We start from the raw sequence: 27,968 nt of genomic DNA on the forward strand, positions 1-27,968 counted from the left end.
ATGATAATGCCCAGTTTTATTTGAATGCAGATATATTTTTCTGTTCAAATGCAATTTTGTGCACAGAAATGATTTCTGCAGATTAAAGATTGAAGTCAGGTGTCTATAAAACTGAAGACTCCCTACCTGAGAAAAAAAAATTAATTTAAAACATTATTTGCTCTCAGTATAATTTGGCTGAAGTTTTTTTATTTGATCTCAATAGAATTTCATTTTAAAAGTCTAGAATAATTTTTAGATTTATCTTTTACTGGTGTTAGTTCAAAACAGAAAGCAGCAAAACACATTGATGTACAATCACAGAATTTTCTTCAACTACAATAGATTGGAAAACTGTATTGTCCTGATCACCTGGAGAGGCACCAGCTGACAAGGAAGGCAAAACACAAACACACTGGATTACTAAGGGACAAAGTAATACTACAAGTGTTTTAAGAGAAGGGTACCTGTATCCTTTCATTGCTCACTTCTTAAGAAGTGAATCATGTAAGTACAGATCTATTTCATGCCAACTCATCAACATCACAATGTTACTTTTCAATTTATCTCACATTTGTTGAAAGCACAGGAAACCTCAATGACACCGTCTGAAACTTCCATTGATTATTGCTGTGCTCGCAAATTCTTCTATAGTAGAATTATTGTAGTCCCCAATGGACCTTGTAGGAAAGGGAAAAATGTATTATAGAGGACAAGTCACATCACCATAGCCTGTTACTACAGGTAACAACTGCTTAAGGAAAGGGCACTATCAACTAAAGCCTTCTGTCAGATTTAAAATGCACAGTCATGCCCTAGATAAGCTTACCTAATTTTAACACAGCAGCACACATCTTAGTGTTCTTAACATACCAAGAAGCCCTTAAATTCCGTGGCTATATACCACCCCTATACAGAAAATTTTGTGTCCAATCTGCATTTTATATCTCCTAATTATCTATTCAACCAATGGAACAGCTGTCAATCAATTGCAGAGTAGACTAGATATGTAACTGGAGAGAACCAAAGCAAAAATAAGATTATCAGGACAGAGGTTATACCTTTAAAGTCTTGTACAAAATAAAATTACAGGAAACATTCAACTAGAGATATTAAGTGTTCTGATAAGTCTTGCTGTCAATAGTCATGATGGCAATGAAAAGTACAAAGATGACACTGAACCAATGCAAAAAATATATGCATGTTTGTTGCTTTTTCTTCTTTATTTATTTTTAAGATTTTTGGCCTCTTCCCCACCTTATCTTTTTAGATGAGAAATTTGAAGTACTAAATATCAAATCTATAACCATCCTTCAATACAGCCTGGAAAAGTGAATTAATTTCTTAGCAGTATATTTCTCAGTAATCATTGCAGTGCCATGAAATCATGCTTTCTAAATCCATTTTTAAAACCATGTAACACTTCCCCACCTTCCTTTAGTCCTTTAGGCAGTGTTCTGCTGCAATAGCAATTATTTCTCTTGCTTTCTCATCTTTACTCTCTAAGTCTCAGGAGGGTATTATGCATTTCATCTGGACAGTCAGGGAATAACACAGCAAAAAGTAATATTTCTATGTACACTTTTCTTACTGTAACACTCAAACAATATGAACACATTGATATATGGTCAAATTTAACTTGTTTAATATCTTAGAAGTCAGATGATTGAAAACATAAGAAGGTATATTACTTACTATTATGCAAATAGATACATCAGCAGTATCTTGATTACTATAGAAAGCTGAAGAAAAACACTTTAGTGCCCAATTTTCATTTTAAAAACATCATTATTTTGTATTCTTTGTATTTATGCAATTAGTAGCAGTAATTAGTAGAAAATTCAACACAGTGGTAAAGGGATGTAAAGCCACTCTTGTGGGCATTGGAACTGTCATCCACTGGGCCAGGCTGGGACTGAAGAGCTTGGGAGGCTCACCAGGGTGACAGTTTTCCCAGGGCACAGCTTGTTGTGGCTGGTCTCTGTTCTGTCCTGCAATGCTGAGAGCACCCACCTGGCAGATCTATCTTCCCAAGGGCACCAGAGCTGAGAACAGCCCTGGGAGAGATGTGGGAAGAAGCTGTTATCCAAGCATTGACCAGAAGCTCACCAGAGCATCCCTTTTCCAGCCCAGGAGATGCTAGGTGTAACAAGGGAAGAGGCCAATTAGTCCTGTGGATGAGGTTCTGCATCCCATCAGGCTCATCCCCTAGTCAGCTCTCTGGAGTCTGGGGATCTCCTGTCGGTTCCCTGACATATTCTTTAGCCCAAACCAAGGTTTCACACCTCAGGATGACATTTCAGGGCAGGTTTCCCTCCTACTGGCACGGGCTGAATTCCAATGAAACTCATCTGGGAAATCTGGAGCTTATCCAACCTGTTTATTGGGATCACATTACTTTGCAGTCCATGGGTGACATTCCCTTTGTTAGTGGGAGCTGAGGCCATGAGATGCCCTTGTTTGGAAACTGACCTCTTTCTCTCCATGCAAAGCTTTGACGTTTGCCTTCTCCCATCTGATATTGTCACTATCATGTTGTACCTGTCCTACAATCTCCAGTGTCTCTATCACAGGTCCTGAAAGGGTGGCACAGTACTAACGAAACCCCCAACACTTAGATCCCTAGTTTCTACACCACCACATCAAAATGCAGTTGCACAGCTGATGACAAACTTGAAATTAAGGTCAAGTTCTGAAATTTTTTGAGGTGGAGTCCTTCCAAAAGTTCCCAAAAGAGGACTAGTGGAAATTCTCCTTGTGAGCAGAGACTGAGGTCAGGCATTTCTCAGTGGGCAGAAAAGAAATCTCAGTGGGATTGTGGCTGTAGGGGTCTTCTCAAGATACAGATAAACAGAGTCCAAAAGCACTGACCAACCCAAAAAGGCAGGATTTAAATATAAGTGTTCAGAACATCTGTCTTATGTTTGATAAAATGCATTTATTATAAACTAGTGTATCCACCAGTATCAGATCCCTGCAAAGTCATGTTGAATGGTGGCTGCTTTGGCAGTAAGAACTAGGCAGTCCAACTCTCCAATATTAGTTTGAAATTGCAATCTATGCTTTAAATTAATCCTAAATAAATCTTGGACTTGTCACTATTTGACTTACATGATTTGGAAATTAAAATACCTTTTCAAATAGTTTCCTAATTAAAACACATAAAAATAAAGAAGGTCCAGACTCTGCACTTCACAGGTGTCAGGCTATTTCATGAAGCAAATATGAATATTAATTCCAAATCTAAGAACAGTATATTTTTAATACAAATATCCAGCCTAAAATAGGCAGCCTTCACATACTACATCCCACTAACTGATTCCTTAACATATCACTTTTCTATGGAATAAGATTAAAAATCTTGCAAATGTTCAGTACTATGATTGGAATGCAAAAACACACATATACAAAACTGATAGTCTCTAAAAATAATATTACTGTTTAAGATCATATTAACTTTAAGAATTTCTTGCCTAGGCTCAAATAATAAAAATAAATTAAAAATTAACCAAACAAAAATGCACACACCATACCACTACCTCCTTCAACAAAAAGAAACCACAAATCCAAAACATTTGTCTATGCAAAACTTCTTGCAACAGCATTAAAGTACTTGGCTGAAAACATAATAAGTTTAGTTCATTACTTCTCTCAGTTCTATTTTGTTCCCCTTGTGCCATTGCTTTTCTAAAAGTGTATAACTTTGTATATGCACCAGTTTTTTTCCTGAACATTTTTTTTTCTCACGTACCAAATAATACTCACCCTATTTCTCTTTTGTTAGTCCCTTGCACTAGGACTGTATTCTGTCTTCTCTTTTACTCTTACAATAAGCTAAAGCCAGAGCTCAACAGATGTCTTCAAATTCACGCTAGTTTTTCCTTTAATCTCTCATTTCTTCTTTAATTTTTTAAATGAAATGTTACGGAAGCATTTTAATGGAGTTCAAGAGCTCAGGCTAATGAGAAGTTATGAACAATTCATAACTCCTCTTCCTGAAGACAAACCATAAAAGAAGGTTTTCATCAGATTTTCAGTTTTGTGAGTGCCTGAGGATAGCAAAAGACAGAGGAAATAGCTATAAAGGGAATTAAATGTATTCCCTATTATTATAATGTTTCTGCCTGCTAATTAAATTCACCCTGGTAAAGATCTTCCAAAACCATTGCATCTTAAACTCTTCCATATACTGTGTAAGCATGATGCACCTTGGAACCACAAATTCCTTCCTGTGTGTGCCAACTCACCCTTGTATACTCATATACTTACTGTGGATTTTTATTGTCTATTTGGGAAAAGTCTAGTCTTAATTAGCTGATAGCAAACTTTAGAAAAAGATTAATGCAAAAAGGATCCAGATATCTGTACTTACAATACAAAGCAGTGATCCTTTGAAGTTTCTTAAAGCAGAGTTCGTTCCTACCCTAAATTCCCTTTTAAAAGTAAAAATCAATTTAAAAAATTCATTTTAAAAAATCTCATTTTCTTCTCTCTAGATTGCTTTGTTTTTATATATTTAATATTTCTGATAACATTTAAAACTTAACAATTTTGAGTGCATTAGAAAGTTGATATAGCTGGTTTTCTCAGTATGCAGTGTCAGCTGAGTTACATAAGAAAATGCAACAGGAGAGAGGGATTTTTAAGAAAAAAGAAAAATTTAAAAAACGCTGAAGTAAAAGTTTTCCTTCAAGAACTGTTTATCAGTATACCTGTGTCCAAGTAGATGCAATTCCCACCTCCTAATGCCTACAAAAAGAATTACAGTGTTGTATCTTTCCTTGATTCATAAGGAAAGAACTCCTTTTAACTGAGCAGAATTTAGCCTTGAATAAAAGGGTCATAGTGTCTTCTTAATTAGCTGTTTCTTGAAAGCAGTAAGTATAGATAACATTCAATCAGGCTTATGTCTCAAAAAAATTATTGAAACTGCAATTATGCTACAGAGAAAAAAGCATTTTTATTAAATACAAATTAGTTGAATATTATCAATAATGAGTCTTTCATCTCCATTAAACTCTTCATGCTGTCACAAACACAGGTGTGAGTACTTTCCCACCCATATTCTCTTTCATTACCGATACTACATTTTCCATTATACGAAACAGCAAGGAAAAGGACATATGGGGGGAGGGGATAATCAGTCACCATCTTTTCATTCAATTGAAGTGATGAGAAAGGAAAGACTATTTATCTTAATTAATGTTCATCTGAATCAAATTCCTGCCTCCTGAAATAATAAAGGTTCTCCAACCTGAAGGAAAAGTTCTCTGTTTTGTTAAAGTATACAAGCAAGTGATAGGAGACAATTATATATTTTTTTTAGCCATAGGCTCCTTGACATGCTGTTCTTAGACTCAACTAAGACTGATAAGAAATAAAGAATGCCAAAAAAACCCCAAGTTTAGAACACTAGGCCTGAGAAACTCAGTATTAAAATATATTGTTAAATGAGTATCATTAATTTTTATAGCAAAAGAACAAGAAAAGTTCTTCAGCACTCTGGTTTTTTTCTGCCGTGGGGTAGGAAACTAGAAGCAACAGGCTTAGGATATTACATACAATCTGTAGGATTTTTTCTGTTAATTTTTAGCTTAAGCTCCAGTTGTCGATTCTTACTATTGCCTCAGTTCCATATCTTCATTATGTGCATCCAAGCTCTTCTAGTATCAATACCTCTGTAACCTTTTAATATCTAGGAATATTTATATTATCTTCTAGCCTTTAACCTCTGTTAATTGACTATTTTGTTCAGGCTTGTGCTTTTAGTATGGTAGTTTAGAGTTGAACCCCAGAGAGAACATTCTAAAATACAACTATAATTTTTTTATTTGTGATTTTTCTGCCTTCTGCTCCAACAGCAACCATGCAGACAGACAAAATTAAGTTAGGTGTTCATGCCAATGTGTGAAATTACATGCAGAAGTGCCAGGTATGACCAAAATTGCTTTTTGATGTTTGTTGATTTCTTGCTCCTTTACAACCCATTCTAAGAACTCATTGCTTTGTGCATTCTAGTTTCCCATATTACAGTAAGTGAAATTAATATACAGACAGTGAAATTGATATTGTGGATGAAATATTTATTTATGTTACTTCAGTAACCTTAACAAATTCTGAAGTAACATGGTAATTACTGTGATGCAGCATCTGGGCTATTTTGCAATCCCTGAATGGCAAAGTACCATACTTTATGAATCATAGTGTGTTTTATACTAAAGCTGATCAGTTTCTTTACTATAGTCTGAAAAACAAGGACCCAGAGGTTCAAATCCACTCTGCTGCTGGCCTTTGTTATCTCAAAACAGAGATAACAAGCAATAAGTTTAAACATAGCCTTTAAGTAAGATGTCTTAAAAGCATAAATATTTCCCATGAATTTGTTGTGAGATTCCATTTTCTCTCCAGATTCCAAAAAAGGAATAAGCCCTCAACAATATAAAGACTAACATGACAAGACAGAATGAGAAGAGATCCCAAGAAAATAGGAACCTCTTCCTTCCAATGATTTCAGAGTGAGAGGACAAGTTAGAACCAGAGTAGTAAGAAATGTGAATATTTCACAGGATAAGGATATTTTTCATTACAAAGTCTCTGATATACCACATATCACAGTGCTTAAAATTCAAAGCTGCTCAGATTGTATTCCATCCAATGTACTTGTTGGTTGTATTTCTTGGGTATGTAATTTACTTGACAAGCAGAGCTTAAATGCTTTAAAATAAACTATTGTACCAAGCACAGATGCAGTGTAGTAACAGAGTTTTAAGTTTTCTGGGCTTTAAAATGCAAACAATTTGTTAGGGTGAAATCTTTAGAAATGAACCCTAAAACCTGTAAGTGGAAGAATCTATTTGCATCGCATTTTTTTTCCCCCTCACTGAACCAATCAAACCTTTTCCATTATTCATGTGCAAAGGCTCCTGTAACTTATCTAGTGTAGAAGACTTGGCTTGCTATTGTGACTGCAGCACCTATGGCTAATCTAACTCTGAAAATCAGTCAGCAAAATATTTTGCTGAATACATCAAAAGAGATTAAAACATTACACTGTCTTTTTCTACCTGCTTATCCCATCCTCTATTCCTTCTTATTATGTATTAGGCAATCTAAAGAGTTTTGCGTTATGTTGGTTTGTTGTTGTTTTGATTTTTATTTCACAAGTACTTTAAAAGTAACTCTGTATCCTGTAAACTCTGTGAGGAAGGTTGCCTCACTGAAACAACAGTTGTATACATAGATTCTTAAAATGAAAATCTAGTCAAACATGGGCTTGATTATTCTAAGTCAGATAAAACACCCTAAAACACATTACCAGTCTAGTATTTCACATTTAAAATGGCATATCCAATTCCACATTTCAAAAATTCCAAGAGGATAAATTATGTGAAATAGATTATTATTAAAACAAACAGATTATATTAATTCTGAAACTGCAAAGAAAAAATTAAAAGGGAAAATAGAGTCAAGATGATGAAATTTAAAACTTCCATGATTATTTTGTTATCTGAGAAGAGAGATACACAAGCAACAAGGATAAATATCATCCTGGTTAAGTGGCCTAATTTTGGATATCAACTGGAAAAAAAGATGGCAGTATCAATTAGTTCTGAGAATTCTTTAATATATACTTCATGCTCTAAAATGCTTCCTTCTCCTTCTTGACTTGACTTTATAAAAAAAATTATATTTTTTTCTGTTTGTATTTCAGTTGACAATTATTATCAAGGTTACCTATTTCTCTTCTATTGATTAATAACTACTATTGATTAAGCAACCACTCAATTTTATTGCTAGATGAAGTTGTGGAGTTTGCATGATTTTTTTTTTTTTAATCTTAGAATCTTGATATTTATAGACAACTTTTTTTCTGAAAGCCTATGTAAGATCTAAAATCCTAAACAGAAATAACATGAAACAAATCAATATTTTCAATTACCAACTAATGAGGGAAGAGTCACCTATTAATTTGTAACACAAACATGTGGTAGCCATACAGAAATGAACAAACAAAACTGATTATATGCAAAGGTTTCTGGTCTCTTGTGGTCAAGCCTCTGAAGTAAATAAAAGACCTCAGAGACAGATTGCATGTGGAGAAGGTGAATGTATTAGTCAGCTCTTAACCCTCGTTCAAACGAGACTGGCAGGTTCTGCAAAAACTTCTAGTATTTTATGGAAACATTGGTGCAGATCAACTCTAACATTTAACTTTGGCAGGCACAGTGCAAGTATAGAATTTCATGAATACATTGAAAGTATTGAAATGAAATCATTACATGGAAAGAAAGATTATGCTATTTTAAACTAATAAAGTTTACTGCAACATCATGATCCTAATACAGAAGCATTTTCTAGTAAATTTACTCGCTTGTGTGAAAGGCTGTGAGACCTATCATGAATTATAGTTCTAAGTCAGATGAATTAAATATTCTTTGCCAAGCAAACAACCCTTCTACTCACATGCTGTGGAAATCATTTGGAAATGAGTAAGAAAGGACACTGTTTTCTGGCAGATACCTACAGTTTAAGCATAGACATAATCCAAACTGTTAATATGATCTCTCTGTCCTTGCCTCCAGAAAAGACCAAAGCAGCATGAGAGTTACAATACCCTGCAGTTTGCTGGTTAGGTCTAAAGAATGGTAACTTGTATGCCAATATATGCTAGGCAATCATCCCCAAGATGGAACAGGAAATTCCACCAGCAAGCAAAGATGTGTTCATATAATGGGAAAGACAAGATACTTAAAATGGTAAGTTTTACACTGACCATGTAAGACACAGCATACATGGCCAGGACAGCAGTCAATGAAATGAGCATAAGACATCCCTTTCCTGTACAGACAGGGAGGACCAATCTTGAATGGAAAAAGAAATATACTGAATTTGAAGAAGCTGTTTCCTTTGGCTTCCACCAACTTTAGATCAGGACAAGATAAAGGAAAATCTTTTGTCAGAGGAAGAAACTGCAGTTATTTTAATTGATTTATCTGTACAACATAAGTCTTGATTAATTACCCCCTATAGTACTAATGACTGGAGTTTTTTTCTTCTCTTAAAAATACATTCAAATTTTAATTATTTGACGAGTTCTATCAAATTTTAATTATTTGACGAGTTCTAATGTAAACATTAGAATTTAAAAGAGATATTGATGTATTCCCTAAGAAAATAAAATCAAGGAAATTTAGGTGTCCATTTTGTGAAATAATGTACCATTTCCAGCAACATCCTGAGAAAGCCAGAATTATGTATCCTGGTAGAACAGGGGTGTCCTCACTGAATACAGGAATGAACTCTTTATTTCCAGTTAAGCATACAAAATCCTGTATGAAGTTAATCCTCTCAACTAATAATCATACTGGCCATAAAGCCAAATACCTGCTCTATTAGGAGCTCATATTTCTTTTGCTGATCCAGTCTGGCAAGCCTTTCTTGTACTGAGGAGGTGCAAATATGTTCAACATCATATCTTGCACTTTTCTTTGCCTTGCCTCACCTATCACTTCCTGAAGAAGTCCTCAATTCCTTAGTAACCACAAGACATTGCCACCCATTCTTCTTCTCTCATTGCGCTCCATCAGTGACTTTATAATAAAATAAACTAGTTGTGGGTACAAAAAAAACACCTGTTGGTTCTTAGACAAACACTTGAAAGGATGTTTTAGTGAAATCAATATTGCCTTACAGGAGGCATAAGAAACCTGAAAATTATCCCATCCCAGTTGCAAGCCATAAATAGATCAAGATCTGTTACTTTTTTCTTTTTTTGGTGATGGTAGTCTACAAATGCTAAGCTCTGCATCATTCATCTAATGGAAAAGGTTTTTTTAAACATGGTACACAGCTTTTTTGAGATATCACCCTTATACCCTATTAATTTTCCTTCAGCAGTATGAAGTACTAACCTGGTCTTTAACTAAGAGGTTCTCAGCTAAAAATGGATACATGAAGGAGCCCCAGAAAGAATCAATAAATATTGTATTTAAAGGAATTACATTTTTATTACCAGAGTACAAATTTCTACAGAACTGATATATCAAAATGATTTGTAAAACGTGTTCACAAGATATATGCATACCTGTGCATTCACAATTCGCAGCAGCATTACACCTTACCACTGCATGCAAAAATGAAGTAAAATTTAGGAGTTCTCCAAACTACTACCAGATTGAGGAGGACTTGACTTTTATCCAACAGTAGTCTGAAGTACTGATGTGTACTTTCAAAACTATCTGTACTTTTAAACTTAAAATATACATTTCTCTGTCTATATTACCTATCTATATATGGTCTATCTGTACAGATAACTAGCCCATTCTCTCAGAGGACTTGAAGGCAACAAATGTTGGCTATCAAAGAATGTTAGTGAGAAAAAACATTGATGGGTTCTGAATTCAGTTTGTTTTGCAAACTATGCAACTTTCTGACTTGGGAGAGCACATCTCCTGGTCCATTCTGTCAGTGCTGCTAGTTCCAAAACCAGTACCCCTAATGTCAGGGGAATGAGAAATTTAGAATGCTGAGATCAATTTCAGATCTAACAAAGTCTAAATTTGATCCTAGCTATCTTTCATAACATAACATAACATAACACAACCTAGGATGTTATCACTTTGTATATTTCTGTGGCCCAGAGAAAATAAAGTTGGAAGGGACCCACAGATATCAAGTCCAACTCCCTGCCCTGGATAGCATCATCCCCAAGAGTTACAACATGTGCCCAAACCCTTGTCCAAACCCTTCTGCCCTTCTCCTTCCCCCCAAAAACAAAAGGCATATCCCACCCCCCAAGAAAGAAAGGAATTGGCTGATGCCATACTTCAAATAAATTTAATAATCCTGTAATATCTTTTTCTTTCCTTCTCATCTCTTCCTCTCAAGGATCAAGCACAGTCAAAACACCCCGAAAACACTTCAAAAAAGGACTTAGGTTTGCTCTTTCACAGTTCATCAAACCAATCAAGAACTGAAGATCATGTACCTGTGATTGAAAATAAGATTTAACAAGTAGGGAAATGAATAATTCACTTTCCATGTGGTCTTTGGACTGGTGTCCCCTGGTTCTTCTCAAATTCACTACTTCAGAAGAATTACTCAGAAGAGATTTCACATGACACAAAGATTCCTTTGTACTTGTCAGAGAGTCAAGGTGGCCTCCCATCAACAATATGACTCCAGGTAGATTTTCTTTCTCCTTTTCAGAGTCCATTTCACTCTCCTGAATACTGATTAGGACCAATATCTCCAGTGCTCCTGTGACTTTTAACAGAATCAAACAAATTCAACTTTGTGAAGGAATTGACTCGAAACTGTTTGAGGCAGGACTATGTGAGCTCTCTAAGAGGATTTTCTACTTCCCCACATGCATTTTCACTGCACTGACCCTCAAAATTGGTATGAATAAGATGAATTTTTGTCCTTCCCTGAAATAGTTTTGTATACAACATTTGTGACAAGAGCAACAAGATATTGATTTCATATTATAAAGCTCTTATCATTGCAAAAAAAAAAGTGGAAAGCAAAGTCAAAATAATATATAATGAAGCATAAATTACAGATGTGAAATTAAATACATTAAAAAAGTGAAGTTCTTGGACATCAAGACGTACTGACATTTCAAAATATGCCCTTGACATGTTTCTGTATTGCTCCTGAGTGAGCATCAGTTGCTTTTTCAAGAAGGAAATATACTTTGGCAAATATTTCTTCTGCTTATTTTTAAAAAAGTATATCTGATACACATCTTACAACTTCAATTTCAGAACATTAAAAAGGCCTTCTAGGAACCCAGAACTACCTGCTTTCTTATCAAATGTGCAGCGTTTTGCACTTACCATGATCAGAATGCTAATATTTAGGAGAGGCTGTATTATCTATATTTTCTGTTTAGGACCCCAGCAAGATTTGGGGTTAGAACACCTGGAGGAAAGGCAGGCTTTTCCTTTGTGAACAAAAGCTTTCCAATATTCCCATCATTGGCCCAACAATGGAAAGGAGGAAAGGAATGCAAAATTTTTTTTATTTTTTTTCCCCTGGGCATTGATTTAAGGGATTTACGTAGCATATCAAAAGAAATCCATGGCAGAAAAGACTTAACTAGGAAAGAACCCCTCTCTCCTGGAACAAGTATTTCAAGAATTTACTTTTTTTAAAAAACTGGAAATGCTCATAAATTTTGGGAAAAGTGAGCTCACGGAAATCAAAAGAGAGATGACTGCATTTAATAGGCACTAGAATATCTGAGTGGGGTAATAATCAGGAATCTGTTTGCAGAACAGAATGTTCTTTCCATACTGAGATCTTGGTAGTATCAGAGAGCTTACCCTGAAAAGCTAGCTACTGAAGGGGAACAAAAGCTATTAAGGCATAACAGACCATGCTTCATTGATAATTTTATTATTAGGCAGGATTTCAGAATAATTTTGATTATTAAACAAGTAAATCCCATACTACAGCAAGACAGAATACACATTAGTTGAGTCTTTTAAGGATAGCTTGGAGCAAATAACAGTATAAACAAAAAGACCTGTACTCCTACACACATTTCATATCAGACCTTGAAATGAAAACAGCTAACACCCCATAAGAACCAGTATTCTTTATACTGAAAATCTGTATAAATTGATACCACAGCTTAATACAAAGCTGAATGTTACCAGAAATTACATAAGATCAGATTCACTCCACAAGTATTAAATTAAGGGTAAATATTTTCAGAGGTTTTCAATTCTCTGAACAGAAAAGAAAGTTTAATTCTAATAAGGTCAAATTATTGCAAGTTATCCTGCTAAAGAGAAATTCATACAGGTGATCACTTCTACCTCAAACTCCAATGGTACTTAGGATTGGCAATATGATACTAAATTAAAATATTCTTCACTCTGATAACTCCTATCCATTTCCAGATTTATATAGAGAGGAAAAGACAAGAATTGTGGAGGGTACAGAGAAAGTGGGTTATTAGTGCTAGGTTTCCAAAGGACCATCAAAAAGCATAATTTTGCTATTTCTTCTCTGCACAAAATAAACACTCCCCTCTATCCCCAAGAGACAATTTTGCACTCTCAGCAGAGAAGAAAGAAGCAGGATCTCCTGATTCTCCTTCAGTCTGTGTTCTTTACTAAACACTAGATTTTCCTAAAACAAAAAAACAACCAAAATAAACCAACCAAAGAAAACACTCCCCCATAAAACCTAAACACAAACAAAATACCCAAACAAACAAAAACCAAAACACCTAAACCACCCAAAGAAAAGAAAACAAAAACAAAAAACAGCCCCAAGAACCAAACAAAAACAAAACAATAAACCAAACAGGCAAACAAAAAACAACAACAGAAAAGGCCTACTTTTTTGGCAAGCATTAAAATAAAAGTCCATGGTTTTCAAAGTACCATATATATAAAAATATGCACACAGGCACATGGACATTTATTTCTTCCACAGCACTTTTTGAGAAGGCGATCAAAAGAAATCAATGCAGTTTTGCAATTCACACAAACTGTTACTATGCAACAGTACAAAAGAAACTGCAGCTTCTCACACACAGCTTCAACCAGCACATCTGAGTGGGAGCACATGTCAGCCTTTGAAATGGCATTGGTTAGACAGTGTTTGCTCCTCTAGTCCCTAAAGGACGACAGACCCATTTCCACATCAGTAAATTCAGCAGGAGCTTACTTGCTGATACAAAAAACTCAAACTGGGACACCAGTGAGCACACTGTAGGCTGCAGTGTGACTCTAGGCAGAGTTGTGAGGTACAGATACCATTGCAGCTACTGCTCTTACTAGTCAAGAAATATTTATACCAGGAGACATCCTAGTCCAGAAAGACATGGTCAATATCAACTGCTCTCTCCTGTTTTCTTTTTCTTCAGGGTAGACTTTGTGGTTTGAGAAAGGACTCATGGTAATTTACCATTCACTCCATCCAACCTCAAGCCAATCTGGCCAGGAAGCAGGACAAGAGGCAGAAAAATAAGTATAAGAAAAGGGCCCAGGTAGAACAATTCAAATTATGGTGTGATGTGGTGAGTTGAGGCATTGGTACATGAGGACTTGGGAAGTTGGTATGAACCTTTTGTGGGGAAATGTGCATGGGCCACATTATGCTGGGTGTATGGATGTGAATGTTGGATAAAGACAGATTCTGTCCCCTGTATTTCATATTTCTGGAGATATCTCATGCCCTGAAGAAGCATAACAACTACTCTGCTCTTTTTTTTCTTACTTTTTTTTCTTATTTTTCTCCAGAGGAAAGTTAATTACATCCAAATGTACTATTATATAAAATTACTCAAATTAAGTAATTCAACTACTGAGGAAAAAATTATGCAGCTGTAATGCAAATGGAAAAACTCTGCTCTTGAGCCAAACAAGAAGATTTTGTCTCATCTGCCTGTTGATATCTAAAATTACCCCAAAAGTCACTCAACCTAAAGTGTACTAGTTAAGGAATGGACATGTGATGTGAGCTGATCCTCACCTGGGCTATCAAAGCCAGAGTCATGGGCTCACTCCCAAGGAGAAAGAATGCAGGCAATGCTTTGCTGCTCCATTACAGAGCATGGAAAACTACTTTAAGTGAAAGGCAATGTTAATTTTGGTGCAAGCAGAACATAAAGGCAGAATGAAACAACAGCTCATATAGCTGTGAGGAGCTGGCCTTCAGTCAGGCTCTGTCTTGTGTCAAGGTCTGTCTCTATCCTGATGTTATAATTCTGTCATCCTCCTCAGTGCAGACTTCACCTCTTGTTTTTGAGGCTGTGAAACAGTGTTCAGCATGAGGATCATCAGGGTATAGATCACAGTGGCCACTTTGTTTTCATCCACTGAGAAATGTGATCTAGGATGCACATAAGACAATAGTCCTGAAGAACAGGCTGACCATGGTCATGTGGAAGCACATGTACTGAAATCTTTCAGGCTGCCATCAACAGAGATGACAGCAAGCTTGGTTATCACCAGCTGATGACTGTAAATTTGGGCGATGACAATGATGGTGCTTAGGATGCTGTACACAAAAGAAAGGGTGGAAAGCACTAGCTTGCTACTGAGATCCTGTGGGAGTCCAGGGAGTCCACAAGATCCTAAGAAAAGATCCCTGTGGGGATGCTACAGAAGAAGTGGCAGGTCATGCTGGTGGCATGGTCCCCAGCACTGCTCATACCCATGCACACCAAGCTCCACTGGAAGCAGAGTCCCTTATCACAACTCCTAGGGCTCTCTAACCTTGCTGCTCCTCAGAATGCTCCTGCCTGCATCACCAGTGCCCACAAACAACAGAAGTGGTTAATGGTTACTTTGAGAAGTCTGAAGATTCTGCTTGAAAATATCTTTTGAAATCAAACACTGAACTCACTTTTTAGCACTTAGGTTTTACATCTAACAAACACTAAGAAAATAGTAACTGCACTTCTCTGAACATGCAATTTTTCTTCAAAGTACCTTAAAAATCCCACAGCTGTTTTTCACTGCTATTAATGTGAAACAGCCTTTATTGCTTCCAAGACACTGTCCTATGTTCTTTCCATCACTGTGAAGAGATGGGTAATCACTAAATAGTCAGAGGTTGCAATCAGGGTCAAAGTCTTTGAGCAACCTGGTCTAGTGAGAAGTGTCCCTGCCATGGCTAGGGGTTGAAACTAGATGATCTTAAAGGTTCTTTCTAATCCAAGCTGTTCTATGAATCTGAAAGATTTTTGAAGAGTACTATGAGTAGTAACAACCTGGGTTAGGGAAAAACCTCCATCACAATATTCTAACATTTATTTTCTAACAGATAAGTAATAAGATATACATTGTCTGCTATTATACCATGATCAATCAAGCACCCCACTAAAAAGCACTAACAGTAGATTTTCACCAAAAAAATTTAGTTTGTGTTTGTATTTTTTCATAAGATGGCAAATAATATCTTCTGCTGGCAGACATAAGCAAAATATAAATATCTATGTTCATGATTTATTCTTAAATATGCCTTTTTAAATTCCTCTCATTATTTTCTTATCTTTTATGTGTACATTAATAAAATGTAATTATAGTCTGGGAGATGTAAAGAGTTATTCTGAAGGATCACAGGGTTAGGCAATCCCAGACTGATCTAGAGTCAATACTGGCAAGAAATGCAAAGGGCAATAAGAAAGGATTCTAGAAATACATAAGAAGCTAAAGGAAGGACATGGAAAAGACTGAGATACTCAAAGTCTCATCAGCCTGTCTCTACTAGTAAAATCATCTTTCAGGAATTCCAGGCCCCAAAGACCAGAGGGAAAGTATGGAACATTCCGTGAAGTAATTTATGCCCAGAGAAACATATCCTAAAGCATGGTGTGAGAAGTCCTTTGAAAAACTCAATACCACTTTGTTTTCACTCCAGGGATTTTGAAAGAGTGCCTCCCTTGTAACTTAATTATTAAATCAATTAATTTAGAAGTTTATTTGTTGCATTAATCTTCACTAGTCAGGAAAATAATCCTGTTTGTCAGTAGGAAAAATATCTATAAGGTTCTCTAGGTGTAAATCAGAGGTTAAAAGAAAGGATGCATTTTATTAGAATGCTTTTTATTTAACTTAAGTAATCTGGAAATGGTGAGAACAGAAATGTGAGTGATTCTGACACAACTAGTTCACCCACTCAGCACCATTGAAAAGCAGATTCAGGATGCTCCAGGAACTTCTCCACAGACCTCAGTTAAGTGACCTCTGTAAGACACTGTTGTGGGACACATACTGGGAGAAGTTTCAAAAAGCAGTAATAGTCAAAATAGAGTTAGAGATTTTATACAAAATATATATATATATTTACAAAGACATCTATAACAAAAACATCTATAGATTCGAGTTAAGATATATATATATGAGTCATCAGAGGAAGCTCCTTAAAAGGAAATGTTGCATCCTTGAAAAGATAGTTATATAAATTCCAGTATCAAATGAAATAGTTCTCTGAAACAGCTACTACTCCTATTCTAAACAAAGAAGGATATTCCTACACTCATTGTGGCTTATTCCCCTAATTGATAGGATTCATCTGGATTTACAGCTATTAGAAGGAAATAGTTTGTCTGGTGCAGAGAACAGAACTATAACTATGGATTTATCAATTTATGTAACTGAAAAAGATTATAAGTGCCAATCTAACATAATGGCAGCAGCTGCCCTTTTCTTCCAGTATCAGTCCTCTAAATTATCTTACAAATATATCATACATTAGTGCAAAATAACATCTGTGAGGACTTTGTTAGCTTTAACTGTTAATATTTACATTTACATTTGCATTTTCAGATGCCCCATCTTAAGTACAAAGGAAAGACCTAAAGTTAGAAGCTTACACACAGTATTTCTCTCAAGAATTCCTAAACCAATAATGTAGAAAATGAACTATGGGTAAGTGTATATTAAACATTTCTTTTTTAGTTTCCCCTTTATTTCTTCAGATGGAATCAGACAACAGTCAGAGCCTATCCAAACACATTTTACCAAAGGGAATCCAGTAAGCTACATTTCTTAGCTTCAATATCAAAACACTTTGAGGAGGGTAATCAAGCAGCAAGTTATTGCAGGGCACTGGCAGAATGGGCTAAAATTTCTGGTCCTTTCTGCAGAAGAGAGTCATGCAAAGGAAAAAGTAAATGAAATCTGAGACTCAGCTAAAAAGTGTTTGGGCAATTTTGATTCACAGAAACATTCAAAAGCATTATTTTCATCCTATAGTGGAATGAATAGTAATGGCAAGACTCTGCATGTTAGCAGGGATACATTCACTGTCCTTAGGGAGGGAAGCAGGCAGACAGAAGTCAAAGCCTGGGGCAGCTTGAACTCTTGCCTCCCACGTCCTTCTCTATCTCTGGTTCTGAAAGAGGAATGGGGGGATCCCTTACAGGACAACATTGTTTTACTAGATCATGTAAATCACGTTTAAAAAAGAAAAATGCCCAAAGCTGATCATTTGAGTTCATAAATGAAGAACTAAGTAACTATCATAGAAAATTAAAGATTATTTGCATCTAATCACAGTAAATATGTTTAAGTAGCTTCTATAGGAACATATGACCAGCTTTATCTAATAGCAGAGAAGTGTTAATAAAACAGGATGGATATTTTTTCCCCTTGAAGTGTGCTGTAAATAAGCAGCAGCATTCCCACAGCTGAGAGGAGAATTGAGCATGAATTATTTATACTGCCTGGAATAGATTTAGATTCTTTCAGACATTCTGTGAGTTTTGTAGTCAAGATGCAATCTTTCAATAATTCAAATGTCATCAGAAAAGAATAAGAAGTCATGTTTGGAAGCATCACAGTAAATAAGTTTGAAGTGTTGAAAATATACAATGCAAGGACAAAATAAAGTTATTGTTTAGTTGGCATTTGAATTAAATTGTTGATATTATTAGGTTGACTATGAGCTACAAAATAAGGGATTTTAAAATGATGTTGTCCTGTGGAGGAGTACAATGAGCTCACAGCATTTATGAGCATCAGATAGAGATGTCCTGAATGCAAATGTTAATTCTGAAAGAATAAAACCAACTAGCATCACTGAATTTGTGCAGATCACCTTTTAAATTTTAATTCTAACCAGTTCAAGAGACTTTTTTTGAAGTTAGATGCTGTTTCTCAAAGCTCAGAAAGGTTAACTATTAAATAGTTATTTTAAAATCTGAGTACATGAAATTACTTCCTGATTTTATTCAGTAAATAGAAATGTTTTTTTTTGCTAACATGCTAATTCTTGATCATATTTTCCTGTTTCCAGTAATTCTCAATCTTCCCTCAACAATTATGACTTTGAGGTAGAACTGTACCATATTTTTCTTAATAGGAGTTGACACTACCTTAGGTGTTCTTACTGTCTAAAGATGACCCATGTCTTAGGGAAAGTAAAACAAGAGCCCTCTAAACAACAAAGACGACAACTCATTGATGAAGCAGATAAAAATGTCCTCTCTGTCCAGTATTGCCTAGGACCCCTTCTTCCAGTTCTTTTTTCTAGTGTTGAATTCTGAGTCCTCTTGAGTCCTTATAAAAGTTTCATTTCTTCTGCTCTGTAGCAGCTTAGCTCTTGGTCTGCCCAGAGCCCTGTTTCTCTGTCTGCACTGCTCCTGTGGTTGGCTGCTTGCTCTATCCTCCTCTGCAGGCTCAAATCCACACTTTGGGGATTTCCCAATCAGTACTGACAGCCAAGAGCCTCCTTCTAGAGGAGGCTCTTTCCAGAGTCAAAGTAGGAGAAAAGCAAAAGCAGCCTCATTCATTCCAAAGGTAAAGTTAGTATTTTTCAAAAATAGCAACAAAAATACATGCAGTAGTCCATTGAACAAGTCATCCATTTGCTACACATGCACTTTTATAATCACATTTAATGACAATTGACCTTTATATATTTCTGTAGCATATATATATATAGAGAGAGAGAGCAATAGGAACTTTGGAAAGAATAAAATTGCACTGCTCCACAGAAAGACAAATAGTCCAACAAGGCATCATTCTCCATCCTCCCCTTCCAGTTAGCAGCACTGGGGTCTTTGTGATGGATCCAGGATAGATCACTGCTGAAACGATGGTTAAGATCATATTTTATACTCACAGAACAGAATAGGGAAGTTTGTCTTTTTATATTTGGTCCACTTATACTTAAATTATATCCTTGTTTCCTTCACTCTTGTACTTCATTTAGGTGGCTGATGATGTAAAAAATTTCAGTCTCAGTGGTAACGCAGTGGCAGACACAGAGTGGGCACATTACAGTGGTTGTTTTCACCTCTGCCTCAGGCATCATTAACAGGAATGAACATCTGCTGGCTCCAAATATAGTAACTCTTATAAGCCCCTGTCTCTCACAAGACTACAGGATGTCTAAAAGGTTTTTAGAGAGATACAGCTGACAGCACCAGTCAAAGCAGAGTGTTTCATCTCATCAGAGACCCTTGATTTCTGTTCTGCTGTACTGGTAAGAGGTTGGAGGAGAATTTGATTGAAAACTAGCCTGCCCACAGGACTGCTAGAAATGCCTCCAAGCAATGAATTAGTTACACACACAAACACACACACATTTTTACAAATGAAGGCTAGAAAACATAGTCCATTCCTCACCTAAACTGTTAGTCATGTCCATTTTTACCTCATCTGAGAAGATGCTAAAGCATATTACTAAAGTAAGTCCTGAGCCAAAGGACTCAGTGCAACACAGAGCTGAATGTTCAGGGAAGGGAGCTAAACTGGTGCATTGGAAAGCAGGCACCACCAGAGTCAGATGAGTTTGCTCTGGCTAATCTGTCTGTCCTTGCACACCTTGAGTTTGATGTGCTTGGATTTTTTCCCCCCAATCTATTTTTTCCTCCAAAAATAAACTGGTTACCTCTGATGTAACAACTGCAATAAGAGCAAACTCTACAAACCATGTAGCAATTTCAACCCAACAGTTGCAGTTTTTTCCTTAACTGAGTAAAAGTAAATTGAAATATGTTAAAATAAATTATCACACAGTCCTCAGGTATAGGGAGTGCTAAATGGGAAAATTAACTGAATACTGACAGCTTGAAAAAATATTCATTATATGGTGTCACAACAGTTTCTGGAGCACAGTAGTGGAAAGATACATGCTAATAAATCCCAAGGTCCTTGTAACCTCCTGCTGGTACAGGGCAGATTTCATCAACAGATGCAGTTATCAGGAGACTATGCCTCAATACAGAAATTACAGAGAAACACTTCTGTTTTTCTTCAGGACAAATTTGGAGCAAAAAAAGTCTGGAGCAAAAGAGAAAGTAGATCAAGGGAACACACAACTACTCCAAACACAGGAAAAAGTGACATCTCAAGTTTTGCCAGAGACAGCAGTTTCAGTGGAGTCAGGTACTTAAATGAATCTTCCTCCACCAGAAAACCATCAGGATTTTGCTTAAAATATGAGGCCTATAATAATGTACCACAAAGACAACCTTCAATTCTGATTTTTGCAAAGTCTAACATTTTAAAACCTCATCATTTCCTCTGGCTGACCCAAATTTCAGGTTCTTTCTGCTTGTATGTTGGACTATGATCCTAAAGATATTTTTCTAACCTAAATAATTTTTTTTGCCAAAATCTTAAATTTTACTGTTTTAATTTTTCCACAAGGAAACAGATTTAGAAAAAAAAAAAAAAAAAAAAAAAGAAACAAACAATGAGACCCAAAAGTTATCGGAAATTTTTTCTGAAGTAGGCAAACCTCTGTAAATATAAACTTTGAAGACAAAGTTTTTGATGTTTGACACCTGTGTTTCTTAAAAAACTGTTGGCGTACAATTCATTTATGATTCCTTTCATTATTTCCATGTGCCTAAGATGGCTACAAAAAGGAAAGAGCCATGATCACCCCAAAAATAACTAGGATAACTTAAGAGGTTAAAGGCTTCCAGCAGTACATTTATTTCAGCATTAGAAATGCTTCTCTCCTTTGTAATAAATTAATGCAATTAATTTCATGAAAAGATGGGGTCAATTTCATCCATTTTCATTTCCCCTAAAGAATGAGAGTAGGAAGGAAGTGGGGGCAAAACAAAACCATGTTATAGAAGATAACAACAAAGACCAATGCTGAGAGGTTGGGTTTGAAGGGTACTTCAAAACATTGAAATGTTCAATAAAAACCCTGTTGTTACAAGTGCAAACATAAGCATTTCTGCAGCACTCACTGTAAGTACTGTAAGTTCCTATGTGTTGATCAAGAATATTAATCCTTTTGTCAAAAGCCTTTCTGAGGCTCTCTAGGCAGTTATTTAATTTTCAAAAAATTTGCTATGAGAAGCATTTCTGTATTTCTTATTTTTGTAGTTCTTACTTTTGTTCTGTTGGATATTAGCATGGAAACCAGTCCTTTTCATTAGAAGCTTATTTTTTACCTGGAGCCATAACATTTCCACTGAAAAATGACAATGATGTCACAGAGGCAAATCAAAAAACTGGTGATTACAGGGTTGCTCTAAAAGTGAGAAATAGGAGGTATCTCAATTAATATTTCAGAGTAGAGATTCCCATCTCCTAATTTTCTTTAAAAAAAGACAGATTGGCATTTTAGAATTCTTTCCTTTGCTCTGTATACATATCTTACCTTATAATGTACTGCATAACCTCTGTAATGCTTACAGATTTATGAGGCAGACCCTCCAACCCCCTTTTACCCATGTTACTGAAAATAACTCCTTCTGAATACAACTTTAACACCTTCCTGTAACAGGAGCACAGACTGAACAGCTCTTGACCATTTCTTCAAGGTTACTCAGGACAAACAGCAACTTACTGGTGAGTAAAGAGCAACATAAGTATCACTGTCACATAAATTAGACCAAATACTGAGACTAAACTGTTATCGTGACAAATATCAAAGGAAATCACAGAGACAAAGAAAAGAAAATTGCTGGACTTTTGAAATTCCATTGGTTTAGAACTGTTTTGTTTCATAAGCCAGTGTTCATGAAATAACTATTAGATTAGGGAGAAATTATGTTTGAAGCCAGATTGTTTCACAATTACTTTTTTTAGCCTCTCCAAAACAAGACAGAGCAGTTGCAATTGCCATATTTAAGAGGCCTAAGACAAGAGCTGGTGAATAAAACGAGGAAAACTATTGAAAACTGCTACATCAGTAAAATTGCAATGACAGGTTTCTAGAACAAAGAAGGCTGAAAAAAACATGCATATGACTTCTACAGCACAAATTATTTCATCTAGGTCAGAAGAATGTAAACTTCAAGATATGATACCTTAGAATCACTGAGGTTCAAATTATAATCTGTACTTTGTTCCACAAAAGTTGCATTATGAGGCTCTAAAGAACTCCTTTTATGAACCAAACCTGGAGATCATATCATGTTTTTAATCTTAGTGTATCGTAACATCCACCACATCATCAGGCTAATAAAGGCACCTTGAATATACAAAACAAAACAATTTGGCAAGTATGGCAAAAATTCAAAATTAAGCTAATTTTAGAGTCTGTTCACGTGTTTAAATCGAAGATGTATCTTGGCATAGTAATAAACTCAGAAAAAAATTATACCCAGAGGGTGCTGGAACAATGAACCAAAAAAACCCAACAAAACAAAACAAAAAAACCCCCAACCAAACAAAACACAACAAAACAGAATTAATCAAGATTTGGAAGTTGTCTTGGTTGAGAGAAGGTGTGGAGCTGAGCACTGTATGGGCATGACCAAGCTATTGCTCTACACTATGCACCTTATCATTAGGAAGGGATGGTTTCAGAAGGAAAAGCTGGCTGTCACTCTAGAGTTGTGAGATCTTATTTGGAGCTTAATTTCTGGCTGGTGTTAAAACCAGCACAGAAGTGAATCTCTCCTTTCCCCTGAATCCAATATATTTAAAACAGAGCAACTTACCTTTCTAATGACTCAGCCTTAAAAAGCAAAATAACAATCAAATCACAAATTTAAAGCATCAGGTACCTCTGAGCCTCTTCTCCAATACCACCAAGCCATATTCTGCCTTCTTATGTGAATGGTAACAGACTCTACATCACCTAGATGTGCTCTTCATCTTCTTTCTAACAAGAATCCAGAATATAGTACAATACCTTATCTTTATGGACAGGGATGTCTGTATATAAGGGGGAAATATAGTAAGCAGTAACATAAAAGTGTTGTGAAAACATCACCTTATAACACTTCTTATTGTACTGCAAGTTGTGAGAAGTAGATAAACAAGGGCTAAATGGGATCCAATCCCATTTCCTACACTGCAGGGAAGTTTGCAGGCAGCAAAAGATAAATTGCCCTAGTCATAGGTCATCTTTAATGTTTATAGAGCACTTTCCTTGTGAACGATCAGAGTGAATCATGAATGTTATAAACAAATTACATTAACATGCACAGTGTCTTGCACTTGACAGAAATACCAATAAAATGAATTCAGTATGCAAGTAATACATACAGTTTGTTGGCTAAATAAGAATTTTGCTTTCATAGACTGAAAAATTACTTTATAAAATCACAAATAGCCAAAATATTATCATTCTCTGCCATCTCAAACAGTGGTTAGAATCAATCCAAAAGGGTCCCTGGCTCCCGGCCAAGAGTCACTATCTTTTTCCTTTCTAGCCTTCAGCAGAAGATTGCTGTCCACTTTAATCACCAGATATAAATTGAATTACTACTGTTCTTTGAACATGCTAGTTATTCATACTAGTATTTTCAGCTAGTTGCTACTAGCAAGTTGGGTTTTGTGTTTTTCTGTTTCATTTGTTGTTTTGTGGTGTGGTGTGTTGTGTCATGTGTGCCTCCCCTCTCAAATTTCTACCATACAACTATTACAGAGGTACACCAGACAATATTGATTTGGGAGTGGTGGGGTGCATGATACCATGCAAGACACACTCTTGGGAGAAATGCATTTGCCTTATATCCTCTCTCTCCTGAAAATAAATTTAAGAAACTTAGAATCATTCATTTGAATTCTGACCAAGAAGCAACTGTAGGTTGTTTACTAAACCAGGCTTCGCATGCTCCTATGTAAATTCCCACCATCTTTCCTGCATTCCAGGATACCCAGCCATGAGAACTGAAGCCATATTCTGACTCATCCAATTTCCTGAAGGGTAGGTGTCTCAATGAGTCAGTCTGTGTTTTCAAGCAGACTCTCAAACCTGGTGAGTGATTCAAGGTAATGGGTGCTATATTTTCAGTCCTCATACACTCAGCGCCTTTATGTCCAGCTACATCTGTTATCCTTCCCACATCCCTAATACTGCTCTGTTTCAAGGGCCTTTGCAGACTAACTGACCATATACAGACATGTGTCCAAGTTCACTAATTAAAATCTATATTTCAAGTTGCAGTTTGGATGCCACATACTCATTGAAACAGATTTCTGTTACTGAAAGAGAGATCACTGCCACAAGAACACTTTTTGTTAGGAGAATAACTGTAGAAGAATGGAGTTTGGACTTTAAATCATGTAACTTCCAGCACAATTCCTGATTTTAGTGCAATCTCACAACAGAAGGAACTACCAGTTTCAAATGTTCTCCTATGCCATTCCTCTCAGATGTATAAAGGACATGCTCTTCTTCAACAGCCTTTAATTTATACCAAGACAGTGTCAAAAGCCCTTCTACAAAACAGACACAAGTTGGTTTTAGCAGATTTTTTCATTTGTAGTACTTTGAGCCTATTCTTGCTTAGAGAGATTAAAAAAAAAAAAAAAAAAAAAAAAAAAAAAAAAAAAAAAAAAAAAAACAGGAACAAAGGAAAGAGTGGAGAACAAAAGGTCATTTCCATTCCTGCTTTTCACTATAAAATTTCCAACCTTCATTTCAAGCTATGGATAATTTAAAAGAAGCAAATTTTGGAATAATATTACTGCTTTCCCTATGGAAGTTTTAGCTGTTATATACTACAACACAAGCATCTTGTTTAGCATTCCCATATTCCTGGCCATTCAGAGTTCTCTCATATTCTGAATACAAGATTCAATGCTTTTTCTTTTACTTTCATCACCATTTCTGCTTCACAGATCTAGTCATCTTAAAATCATCAACATTAGTCTAAAAGAGCAATACAGAATGTCAGAGATGAGAGAGGAAGTTGATACAAAACTCTCTGCATTTGTATTCCTCTGCCTGTGCTGCACACTGCATTAAGTTTTCATCCATATGAACACAGCATTGGAGCACTTTTCTTTACGAAAACATGACAGAAATAAAAGCAGAACTGATCAGTGCACATGAAATATTTTGAATTATTTCTATCTTAAATTTTTATCTATCTGTAGAAAAAAACACAACACTTGCTAGAACAAAACAAAAACAAGCAAACAAAACAGCCTGTGTACCCTTAATGAATAACATCTATGCTATTACTATAGGTAATACTGATAGTCCAAGCAAAATTGTTTCTTAAAACTTCCAGTGCAAATAAGTTTACTCAACATCTGCTATCATATTTACATCTTCCAAAAAACCAAAAATGATACTTATTTGAACCAGGTTAAAATATGCATAGCTCAAAGCAATTCTGGTTTTTATAAGTATTTGACTTTTTGATTGCTCGGAAAAAAAGTAAAAAATGTTTTTCTGTTCCTCATATAAAGCACAAACAGATCTGGGTTCATTTTGCTGGGTAATACCATTCACAAAAAAAGAAACCTCTCCTAATTAATATATCTGGAGAATATATTTCTCCAGAATACCAATGAATTGTACCATAAAGTAATGCCAACAGCAACATTTTCTGATTTTTAAAACATTTTAACTGCTACAGCAGGCTTATTTTATATCATTGCATATTACCTCTCCTCACAGTTTCTGATGCATAAAACATACTGAAAATCAATTTTAAAAACCCAAAACCATCACAAAAAATCTGAAAGCAAATATGTCTATGCCCAATCTGAAATTAATCACTTTTGTTTGTCATGAGAAAATAATCTGGTAGCACGGTCACTAGAAAAAAAAAAAATCAAAACCATAACTACATTACCTAACATTACACATTCAGCAAGAAAATGAAGTGATCCAAAGTCAACAGTGGAAGATTAATTATCAGGGCAGAACACATGGAGGGTAGGAACAGCTTACAGCCAGCAAAAGGAACACATTTAAAGTAGCAATCCATAGTGAACAGAAGCACTCTTACAAACCTAAGTCACTACTTAGCCAAATTGTACTGCAAGATTCCCCACTATAATATGTTCCCATCCTTGAAGAGAAACAAACTCAAAATTTGTGTTCATTTTAATGCAGACTAGAAAAGTAATCCCTAAAAACCAATGCTAATCAAGTCAATACTTTTTTGACTTCTTCAGATGCCCATAAAAACAAAGCCCAGTGGCCAGCAGGCCTTATGAAAGCATTCCAAAACTCATTCCAATGAGTTTTTAGACAATGAAAACTTAAAAAAAAATACACAAGAACTCACTAAATCAACATAAGATGATGCAAAAGCAAAGAAAAAACAAATGCCACAGCAAAAAGGCGACTAGTACAAAAAACATATAATAAACAAGCAATAGAGCCCTCTTCTATTTCTTACCTGCTTCTGTTTCTTACCATTCTTGATTATTTTGAAGGCGCACTCCAAATTCTCATGAGCATTTTGCTCTGGTTTCTTCTCCAAGACAAAAAGGCACTCCTAGCCACTCCTGCCAGATGTAGAACACTTTTTAGTTTCTGATCTTTTTTCCATTTTCTTTAAAGTAAAACAAACAAACAAAAAACCAAACCAAAACAACAAAAAAAAACCAAAACAAAACCAAAACAAATAAACCCCAACCCTTTTTGTTAAGAAATTTATTAATTAGTTAGTTACTCAAAAGCCTGACCTTGAAATAGTAAAAAAAGCATAATAACACCCTACTACCTACAAAAAAACAAAACCAAACAAAAATCTCTTCTACCACATCCCTATGTCTTATCCCACTAAAAAGGTAGAAGGTTAAAAGAAAGTATCCCTTTTTAAATCATGCTTTACATTGGCACATGAACCTAAATAAGTTAAAATAAAAATAATTTCTGTAAGAAAAAGACAATTTGAGCAGTGGGTAACTGAAAGATGTTCTGTAACTTCTCAAATGTTTTATTGCTGCTCTTACAGTGTTAAGCATTACCTGACTCCTGACAGCTGAAAGTTATCTGAGGTGATCAGAAGTCATCAGAACAACTGGTCAGGAAGGAGGATACTCAGCTAGTGCTAACAATCCAGAGATCAATGGATCACTCTTTTAAAACCCAGGGAATTGCTTCATAACACAACCAATCTGGCAGATTAAAGGTTCCAAAAGTTTATTTGTTAAATTTTAACAAGGATCCAGAAATAGATATATACTGACTTTTCTTAAGTATTTTAGGACACTTCTGAAAAAGTTGAATTTATTCGTAATAACCCAATCCCTTTCTATTTTTTTGTAGACACATCAAAGGGAATTGAGATCTTGAAGTGAAATACAGTAAAACAGGGTAGGCAATTGCAGTGGTTTTGGTTCGCCAAT

At 35.6% G+C, this 27,968-nt stretch overlaps 1 long non-coding RNA gene across 1 annotated transcript; it reads right to left on the minus strand.

Annotated features, from left to right (window-relative positions):
• LOC306802558 lies at positions 1 to 27,671 on the minus strand. The gene is made up of 3 exons (XR_013774399.1): positions 27,588 to 27,671; positions 27,031 to 27,122; positions 1 to 659 (listed from the first exon to the last, which is right to left on the minus strand). It is a non-coding gene; the product is annotated as an uncharacterized lncRNA (long non-coding RNA).
• Between the last annotated feature and the right edge of the window lie 297 nt (positions 27,672 to 27,968).

This window comes from Erithacus rubecula, assembly GCF_903797595.1.
Source record: "Erithacus rubecula genome assembly, chromosome: 5".
Classification (NCBI taxonomy): domain Eukaryota; kingdom Metazoa; phylum Chordata; class Aves; order Passeriformes; family Muscicapidae; genus Erithacus; species Erithacus rubecula.